Source organism: Rattus norvegicus, chromosome 9 (assembly GCF_036323735.1).
Source record: "Rattus norvegicus strain BN/NHsdMcwi chromosome 9, GRCr8, whole genome shotgun sequence".
NCBI classification, from domain to species: Eukaryota; Metazoa; Chordata; class Mammalia; order Rodentia; family Muridae; genus Rattus; species Rattus norvegicus.
Window position 1 is genome coordinate 23,322,338 of NC_086027.1, and position 10,389 is coordinate 23,332,726.

At 50.9% G+C, this 10,389-nt stretch overlaps 1 long non-coding RNA gene and 1 pseudogene across 1 annotated transcript; both read left to right on the forward strand.

The window, feature by feature from the left end:
* Positions 1–459: 459 nt before the first annotated feature.
* On the forward strand, positions 460–5,837 carry LOC120094635 (uncharacterized). Its single transcript, XR_005489037.2, has 3 exons — positions 460–633; positions 2,862–3,131; positions 5,391–5,837. It is a non-coding gene; the product is annotated as an uncharacterized LOC120094635 (long non-coding RNA).
* A 2,759-nt stretch (positions 5,838–8,596) lies between these two features.
* Yju2-ps1 (YJU2 splicing factor, pseudogene 1) lies at positions 8,597–10,128 on the forward strand (annotated as a pseudogene).
* Positions 10,129–10,389: the final 261 nt, after the last annotated feature.

Here is a 10,389-nt window from a genome sequence, read left to right on the forward strand (position 1 = left end):
GCCTTTGGACATTCCGACTGTGTGTTACTGCTGCATATCTCACAGCTCACAGATCCTTGCCATCTTCCTTCCCGCTGTGAGCTCACAGTTCTAGTTGTCTAGTCCCATGTTCTGTACTCTCCCTACTGGAGAAGGGAAGACAGACTCTCTGTCTTTTGTGGAATATAGCAGCAATTCTGACTAGGGCACTGGCCGAAAAGCCTAGTCCCCTATAAACTTTTTACAGTTCAGGAAAGTAAACACGTGGTTGAGGTCTTTGCATAGGCAGTGGCCGATAGTTCAGCTTGCTTTATGGGAATTTGAAAAAAAAAATGCTGGTAGCGCTAATACCTTTGGGAGCCATTTAAGGGGGCGTGATCCGGAATCCTCAGGGAGAGCTCCGTAACTTAGGAGGTTAAAAAGAGGAATTCTGTAGGAGCTGACTTCTCATTCTTGCTCAGAATCTGTCTGACTGGGTGATGTCATCATGCTTCCCCAGTTCAGGAATTCAGTTCCTATGTCGGCAGTCACAGAGTTTCCTAGCAACAAGGGCTTTTCCAAGTGAGGAGATAAGGGCCTGCATTGTATTAGGGTCGGGGAATCGATGTACTATTCCATTGAGCATCTCTCCAAGGCTCTACCGTGTGCTGTCAGGTGAGGAGAAAGCTGGATAACCACTTGATGGATGTGTACAAACGAACATGGTTGTGAGTGAGAGGGGTTCAGGGTCCCTTCCTAAGGTTTGCCGGCTAGCAGAGACCGTGGGAAGAGAGGGAATGACTGGGGTTCCCAGTTAGAGCCCTGGTGTGTGGAGAAGAAACAGGAACACCCACAACCATCTAGTAGGCGAATTCACAGCCAGTGCCGAGCCTCTGCAGTTCCCAAGTGAAGGTGTGGCTAGCAGATGGTGAGGAAGAGTTAGTCAGGGCTACGTGTGAACAGCCTTGGGACAGACGTGTAGAGATCAGAGTCCAGTCATTGGATGGGAGTGCCTGCTACAGATGAAGATGAGCTCAATCCTGGGGGTAGGAGAAGCAGGAAAGGGTGTGAAAGACACGGGTGGATTTCCATCATAGTTGCAGTCGCAAGGAAGGTACCTGGACTCTGAGAGTGACTGGAGAGGTCACAGTTGGGGTCCTGTGGGAGGCATTCATTGCAGCCTTACTGCTCCCCACAGTAAGGGATAGCTACACAGGGACACACAGACAGCAAAGGTCAGCATTCACGACCTTCTTGACAAACCAATTGTTGTTGTCACTAGAAGGTCACAGTATTGATAGGCTGAGGCTTCTTTGGCAAAGCAAAGTATGGGCCTGAGTGTAGGTTTCAGAGTAAACTGCTATACCTGTCAGGCGGTTGGAATACTTTTGGCATTGTGGGATCTTGAGAGGGAGTTCATTTCATTTTTATTTTTATATACTGTAGGTTGGCTTGCTGCTTATTGCACAGTTTTTGTTAGTTTTGATATCTGAAAAAACAATTCTCTAAAAAAATATATAATATATTAAGATTTATTTATTTTTTATGTGAATACACTGGTGCTCTCTTCAGACACACCAGAAGAGGGCATTGAATTCCATTACAGATGGTTGTGAGCCACCATGCAGTTGCTGGGAATTGAACTCAGGACCTCTGGAAGAGCAGTCGGTGCTCTAACCACTGAGCAATCTCTCCAGCCCCTGTTTATTGTATGGTTGTTTATTGCGTGTGTGTGCACACGTGTGCCCTGGTGTGTCTGTGAAGGCCAGAGGATAACTTGGGGGACTCAGTCCTTACCGTCAATCATATGGATCTCGGGGACTGAACTCAGGTTGTCAGGCTTGGCGGCAAGTACCCATGACTGCTGAGTCATCTTGCTGCCCCCTGAACCCCCAAGAGTTGTTGTTGCTTTTTAAATTTAAGGATTCACCATGAGTAACCCTAGCCATGTTTGCCTGGTGCTTACTTTACACCAGGCTCTGCTCCGAGTACTTTCCACGGATGAGGTGATGTCTTTCTCAGGGGAACTCAGACCTTGGAAGGAAGCTCAAGAAGGCTGGCAGGTGCCTGTGTTTGCAGAGCTGCTGTGTGGTACCTGGGGGCTGAGGCCAAGCCACCTGCTTTCGGAGTCTGTACTCTTAATCATTGTGGGACTCTGTGGCTTCCCTGGGACGCTGAAGCACAGAGGGGAGAAGACACTTGAGTTTTTAGAGCTGGTAGAAAGGGTTGCCTAACACCTACCTACATTTAGTGAATGAATATGAATGAATGAATGAACAAAAGGAGAAAGCTCTCCTTTGTCTCCAGGAGATGAAACAACTTGAATGTTTCGAAGGACAAAGCTGCTTCTTCACACTGAAGGTTGATGAATTGATAATAGGACGTCGGTGATCGGGTAGAGGTTGGAATGTTGCAAGTCCCTACCCAATTATCCTGAGTCATCTTTAGCTCTTACTAGACTCGGATAGCCTTCCTCTGTACCTGGCCCAACAGGGTTGTGGGCATTTGGGATGTACAAACAGAACACTAGTTTTGTTGTTGTTTCCTTTGAAAGGTATTAACTTAGCAGAGCACTAACTTCCACCAACCCAGAAGTTAGTGTCATCAGACACTAGCAGAGGTTTGCCCTACTTGGCTGTAAAGTGCGTCTCCTATGTGACTTAAGACTTTCTGTCCTATTACTACAAGAACGTCACAGTTCTGTGTCCATGTAGGAACACCGGGCGAGTGGGCTAACCTAGGTCTCTGTCCCCAGACCATGGTCACTTTTACTTGACTTTAGAATAATGATTTATTAACCTCTTTGAGGGGAGACCTCTGTTTGGCGGTTGTCATTATGAAGGGACTTGAGAGGCTTCCCCCAGTCTTGAAAGCAGGTGGCTTGACTTCCTCCTCACCTCTAGGAGATGCCGAAGAAGGAGGCGGCTCCTTTGGGAGATGCTATCTGCTGAGAAACCTGCCCTGTCTTCGAGATCCCCGGGAGCATGGAGGGTAGCCCAGGCTATCCTAACTCTTCTCCAGCGGCTATAATGGATATTTGTGGTGTTCAACGAGAACTACAGCCCCCAGGATCCACACTTTCCCGTGGCCCCTCCCACACTGACTCTGGGATTGGATGCTTAGTTTTCTTTAGCCAATGGGATGTCAGCCAGCCTGAAACTCGCAGGCCCTTGGTAAGTGCTTCCAGGATAGGCTTGTCTTAGAACCTGCCCATCAAGCTTGATGCCTAGATAATGTGGGGCACCGGAAGGAGGCGCTGAAGGAGTCTATTTTGGACATTTCTCCCGTTTCAACGGAACTCTCAAATGGAGGGCAGCCACCAAATGATCCCAGCTAAGCCACTCAGCGGAGTCCAATCTATTCACAGTTTCACGAGAAAGAAGAACCCATCTCTGTTTTGAGTCAATACATTCTGGGTGGCTTACTTGGCAGACACAAGTCTGGAACAGGATGGCCACGGTGAAAATCCAGGCTGAGCATCCAGGCTGAGCCAGACGTGAGGGCCTTCTCTGTTACTCTCCACAGTCTTGCCTTGGCCCAGGGTGTTTCAGTGAGCACAAAGCTCTCTCTTTTGACAAGGATGACGGGCCAGTGAACGTGGAGGAGCTTCCTGTGTGTTCAATGCTGGGGTTACAGGCACAAGCCTTCCGATGGGGACAGCAGGCTGGGGACCTTGAGCCCCTGAGCATCCTGTCCCTGGAGACCGGTTGCAACCTGGAGTGATGCAGGTGTGAACCAATGGCCAGCTACATACAACGTAAATGAGAGGTTACCTCCCACGGTTCCTCTATGATGCTAAGACCTTGACCTGAGAGCTGAATCTGGTGGCCTGCAGTGGGGAGTGGGGGCATGGGGGTGGGGGATAGGGTGGGGTGGGGCCTCAGGGGCCTGGGCATCCTCCTTTAAACAGTCACCTCCTGAAATTACTTCTAAGTGAGGAGTAATCTTGTCTCAAAACAATGTAGAAGGAGAGGACTGACACCCGAGGTTGTCCTCTGACATGAAAACCCACAGAGAGAGAGAGAGAGAGAGAGAGAGAGAGAGAGAGAGAGAGAGAGAGAGAGATTTAAAATAAAAACTCAGTATCCATTCTTTGCATCCCATCTATGAAGAGGTGAAGCACATCTTGTGCGTTTGTCTTATAAGCTCTGTCAGTACTCCGTCAACCAGGGTCTCTGCAGATCCTACATTCTCTCAGATCTAACACCCGGCTCTCTCCTGGCTTGTCGTGGGTGATCTGACTGGTGGCGTCTGCGTTTCCGGGAGAGCAAATGGAACAGGGAGAAGCTGGGACACAGAGAGTGGAGGATGCAAAAGGCACCACAGTCATGCCCCAGGGTCAGAATCCTGCCCCTTTTTCACAGCCCTCAGTCTCCCACAGGAATCCCTAGAGCAAAGAATTGCTTTCCGGGAGGGCTGCGTGCAGGGGCCCTGGCCTGTTTCCTCTTGGGCCACCATAAGGAGTCTGCACGCCCTTCTTAGAGTCTTACTTGTGTTTCTATCACGTTGGGCTTGGCACGGAGAGAGATGCATGAAGCTAACCTCCGGCTGCTTGGGGTAGAATTCAGTGGGCTGAGCTGTCAAAACATTTCAGGGCTGCGTGACCGCGTGCTGTCTGTCTTAGGGTGGCTTTAAGGAAAGGAAAGACCTTGGGGCTCAGCATTCTCTTAGCTGGTTAGTGCTGATGTCTTGGGGGAGGAGACTTGAACCCGGGGAGGAAAAAGCAGACAGGGAGAAAGAACAGTGTCAGCTGGGCCGTGGTAGCTGTCAGGAGGGAGGAATCCCTCACGTGGGTAATCCACGAGGCCCTGAGAGCAAAGAAAGATAGCACCACAGAGAAGAGTGTGGTGCAGTGCGGATGGAGCACTGATGTGGAAGGTGTCTGACCATCCCCGTCTCCTCAGGGCTGCCCTGGTGCATATGGACCTGATCCTGGTGGAGTGAAAGCTTGCATCGCTCTGGGTAAAAGTTACCGTGCTAGGTGGTGGAATCTTGGTTGTTGCAGATTCCGAAAGAAAGGAGAGCAAGAAACTGGCCCTTCAAATGTGACTTAAGAGCAGCGGTGCTAATGGGCAATGCGTCTCCCCACAGCAGGACAGGATGAGGCCGATTCAGAAATGAGGCTCCAGCAGCTGATGCCTGGGGCAGGGTGGCAGTTGGAGAGTGTGTGTGTGTGTGTGTGTGTGTGTGTGTGTGTGTGTGTGTGTGTAGGGGGACTCGGGCAGAGGGATAAGCATCTAGTGGGCTGAGCTGTCAAAACATTTCAGGGCTGTGCAGACCATGTGCTTCTGCAGAGAAAATTCCATAATTATGCTATGAAATGTGCTGTATTTTTTTTTCTACAAACCCCGAACTTCAGACCCACATAAAAGCCCCCAAAGTCATTTGACATGCACAGGCGAGCAGACAAGCTGTCTGACCTCTCATTGCAGAAGCTTCACAGGCATTCGATTTCGTATTTCATCGATTCCCCCCGAGTCCCTGAGGAATAAACGGAATAAGAGGCAGAGTCCACATGGCAGAAGAGACTGGTCAGGGGCCAGTGGATGAGAGTGTGGCGATTCAAATGGATTCGGGAGCCTTCGGTTCCTGTCCACTGTCTGGGCTCGCCCTGGGCTCCACACTGTGGGCTCAACCCTGAGATTTCCTTCTCCTTCGTGACGAGGCTTTGGCCATGTGAAACTGTGACCCTAATATCATTTCTTCTCCTCCCTCTTCCTCCGCTTCCTCCTCTTCCTCCTCTTCCTCCTCTTCCTCCTCTTCCTCCTCCTCTTTCTCCTCCATTTCCTCCTCCTCCTTAAATGAGTCTTTGTGGTTGGGTACATTTCTTTTTATTAAATAAATAAACAGTAACAATAAATAAATGAACAAACAAATAATTTTATGTGTAAGTGTTTTGCCTACATGTTTGTCTGTGTACACATGCTTGTCTGGTGCCCTTGGAGGTCAGAAGAGGGCACGGGATCCCCTAGAACTGGAGTCCTAGGTGCTTATGAGCTGATATGCAGGTGCTGGGAATCAAACCCTGGCCTTCTGGAAGGGAAGTCTTAACCTCTGAGCTGTCTCTTTAGTCTCTTACCCTGACATTTTCATACAGCAGAACTGTTCTGGTTTCCCTGAAGACTGACTGCCCATGAGTGGGGCTGGGGGATGGGAGGGTAGTAGTAAGTTCCAGAAGGAATTCTTGGGTAGCGTTGGGGTGAAGGAGCTCATGGGGTAAGGTCAGAGCATTCTAAGGCAGTGTGATGGTTTGAATAAAAATGGCTTCCACGGTCCACAGGGAGTGGCACTGTTAGGAGGTGTGGCCTTGTAGTGGAGGATGGGTTTTGAGGTTTCAGAACCTCAAGCCAGGCCTGATTGCTCACAGCCACTTCCTGCTGCCTGTGGATCCAGATGTAGAACTCTCAGCTTCTCTTCCAGCTCTATGTCTGCCTGCATGCCGCCATGCTTCCCACCATGACAATGGATTAAGCCTAGGGTTTTGTTGCTGTGAAGAGACACCATGACCATGACAACTCGTATAAAGAAAAGCATTTAGTTGAGGCTGGCTTACAGTTAAGAGGTTTAATTCATTATTGCCATGATGGTGGGAAGTGTGGTGGCTCGCAGGCAGACTTGGTGCTGGAGAAGCCAAGAGCTCTACATTTTGACCTGAAGGCAGCCAGCAGACTGTCTTCTGCAGGCGGGCATGGAAAAAACTCTGGTTTCACACAGGGTGGAGCTTAAGCATAGGAAAACTCAGAGCCCACCCTCACAGAGACACACTTCCTCCAACAAGGCCACACCTACTCCAAATAAGGCCACACCTTCTAATTAGTGCCCCTCCCTGTGGGCCAAGCATTCAAACGCATGACTCTATGGAGGCCAAACCTATTCAAACCACCAGGGATCTACCAGCGGATTAAGATCTTTTGTGAACTGCCAGCCAATGGTTGGTTAAGATACAGTGCCCCCACAGGAGCCGGAAAACCTCCTAGGACAATTTCACAGACATCATCCGCTTGAAATTGGGGATGATGAACCCCAAGGGTCTTCCTCCCTTGGTCTGGCTCTAGGGTGTGATGCCGGCAATGAGCACTTCTGAAGGATTGCTAGGTGGGTGGGTTTTCACTGTATTGTTTAGGCACCTGCCCCTCTCTTTAAGCCTTCTGACAGCCTGTGAATGCCTGATATAAAACCAAAACCTGATCCAAAACCAAGGGCAGGCAGGGTCTCCAGTCCTGCCAGTTGTCTGAGGGAGGGTCAGATCTGCCCAGACATCCTCCTGTTTGTGAGTCAGTCCTGATCCCTGGCTGTGGGGATGCAGCTGGTGTGAAAGACTGAGGGGGTCCCAACCCTGGTAATGAGATCAACCAGACGCTTGCCAGAGCGTGAGGCAGAGCAAGCTGGTGAGTCAAGGAAGGGCTGTGGCCTCTGAGGGAAGGCAGAGCTTTTAGGACTGAGGGAGGACATTTGTTGGGTGCATTAGGAGGCTTCTATCGTGTTCAAAAATGAATCTGGCACTGACCGGAAAGAGGCAGACTGTGTAGACATATGACTATAGTCCATTCTCTAATGACACACAATCTGGACAGGGGATGGGTCCGTAAAGTGCTTGCCAGGCAAGCCTAAGGGCCTGACTCTGGTCCCCAGAATGCATGGAAGGATGCTGGCAATCAGACATTGGAGTCTCCCTTTGGAACAACTTGAAGAATTAGGCAGAGTTAGCACAGTAATTGGTTACAGGTAAAAGCCGGAGCCAGGAGCGTGGAAACCATTTGTTTTCCTAAGCAGGTGAAGCACCTCAGATACAACTCCCACCTCGGTCAGCACACCTCTCCCTGGCCCTGGCAACGTCGCTGTACCTGTGGAGTCTCCTCCAGCAGGGGCTTCAGGCTGCAGTTAACAGGCATCATTTTGTCAAGGCTGAGCTCTGTTCTTGCCCCCAGCACTGTCTTAAATCACAGACTGCTTATGTCACCGGCAGCAAATGCACCTCTCCCAGTGCATTTTAGAAGAATTCAAATCATCATTGTGTCTTTTAAGGGGAAACCCTTTCTGTCTAGAGGGGGCGGGGAGGGCTATTCATCGCTGAGACACTGAGCAAAGGTTTCTGGAGAACTGGCTTACAAGCCTTCTCAAAGTCTTAGGTTCAAGGAGCCATCCTCCCATTGTCCCAGGTAAAGGCTTCTGTGGAGCCTCAACGTGCACCAGCCTTTAACGTCCAGGCCATTTGAAGTGACCCAAAGGGAGATCCACTGAGGAACAACTCAGGCTAGAAGTTCTGTTCCAAATGGACACCTCCAGGTTCCTGTTGCTCTGAGGGTTTTGGGGTGCAGACTGAGGACGAAGACGACCTCGAAGACGATCCATTTCCCAGCCTTCATTGTCTCAAAGTCAGAGCAAGGGGATTCTTGAATGGAGCAGCAGCAAAGGATGGAGAGAAGCGCCATAGGAAGGAGCCTGTGGTTGCCCTGGTGATTAGGGCCTGTCCCCCACCCCCACCCCCAACACCCTCACCTCTGCCAGGGTGCTGACAGTTGCTCCAAGGACAGCTGATGGATGTGGTGCAAAGTCAGAGTAGGATCAACTGTCCCGGGTGGCTCAGAAGGGGTGCCCAGCTTGCAGGACTTGAAGTACAAGCAAGTCCTCACCCTCCATGGGGCAGAGGAAAAGCAGAGGTAAGCTTGCCCCTGTGTCTGCCTCATAATCCTGGTCCTTTGGTCTCGATGGGTTGGGGCCCAGGCAGAGCAGAGGCTGAAACAAAGGCCAGATTTGTGTGGCCTCTGTATTGTGCTTCCTCCCTCCCTCCCTTCCTCTGTTGTTTGTACTTTGTAGGGTAGGTCCCTGTAGTAGCTGATTCCTGGCTGTCAGCTTGAACTGCAATCCAGAATTGGAAGGCTCACCTGTGATCCTGAGTATCTGACCTGGACCTTGGCATGGAGATCTTGAGGCATAGTGGCTATGAAACCCAGGAGACTGAGGCAAGGAGATCTCTGAGTTCATATTGGACAAAGCAAGTCCCAGGTCCAGGCGTGGTAGCACACACCTTTAATCTGGGCCACACTTTCTACATAAGGACGTTGGAAGAAGGAAGACTCTTCTTTGCCTGCTTGCCTTGTGGGACTGAGCAACTGCCAGATCCTTGGACTTTCACTCACAGCTGCCCATTAGTTACTGCAGACGAAGCAGAGTTACCGTGATCCGAGAAACTCCATGAGGACTAAGAGAACGACTTCTATGCGTGTTCGTTGAACAGGAAGCAAAGATATCCGAACGGAAAGTTTTAAACAAATACCATCCACCTGACTTTGACCCATCGAAGATCCCGAAACTCAAGCTACCCCAGGACTGGCAGTATGTGGTGCGGCTGATTGCCCCCTTCAACATGAGGTGTAAGACATGTGGAGAATACATCTACAAGGGGAAGAAGTTCAATGCACGAAAGGAAATAGTGCGGGATGAGGCACACCTGAGCCTGCCGATCTTCCCATTCTACAGCAAGAGCACGTGCTGATTGGCCGAGATCACCTTCAAGACAGACCCAGAGAACACGGACTATACCGTGGAGCACGGAGCCAGCCACTCGCAACTTCCAGGCCGCGAAGCTTCTGGAGGAGGAGGAGAAGCGTGTGCAGAAGGAGCGAGAGAGTGAGGAACTGAACACCCCCCACGAAGGTCCTAGAGAACCGTACAAAGGGCTCTAAACTGGAGATGGACGTGCTGGAAGGCCTGAACCAGCAGCAGATGCCCGTGGACTTCCGAGGCCATGCTGTTGCAACACCGCCTGTCTCAGGAGCAGTGGCAACAGCAGCAAGAGGAAGATGGGCGTGAGACAGTGGCCTTACTGTAAGAGGGTCGCCATCGAAGGCTTCTGGAGCACCCGGACCCAGAGGATGAGGCTCCACCTTCCCGACCATAGGCAGCTGCCAGACCCAACACAACAGCCATCCTTGATGAGGTACCAAAGACCAAGAGGAAGGCGGAGGCTGTGTGCAACAAGGCACAGTTGGCAGGCTTGGTTGTACCGAAGAAGGTAAAGACGTAAGCCAATGGGGGCTCAGAGCAGGTCCCGGAGCCCACCGCTGGTGCCCATGAGAGCAGGAAGGCGGCCAGACCTACACCCAGCCCTACGCCTCCTCCCGGAGCCAGCTGGGTGTATGTGGGGACAGCCAGGACAGTGACGGCTGAGCATCAGTGATGCCCACCATGGCATCATAGACCCAAGTAATGAGGAGGAGGTGGAATCAAACACCTTCAGCAAAGGCCTCTGGACCAATTCCACCATGGGTCCTGGCAGGGTGTGGAGAAGCAATGTCCCAGGCACCTCAGGACAGACAGCCTGGTCCACTCTTTCAGCTCTTGAGTTTCGTGGAGCTTCTTGGCCTTAATCTTCCTGCCACAGATTTGAACACTGTCTGACCTGGGAAAGGGGATAATGGATTGAACTTC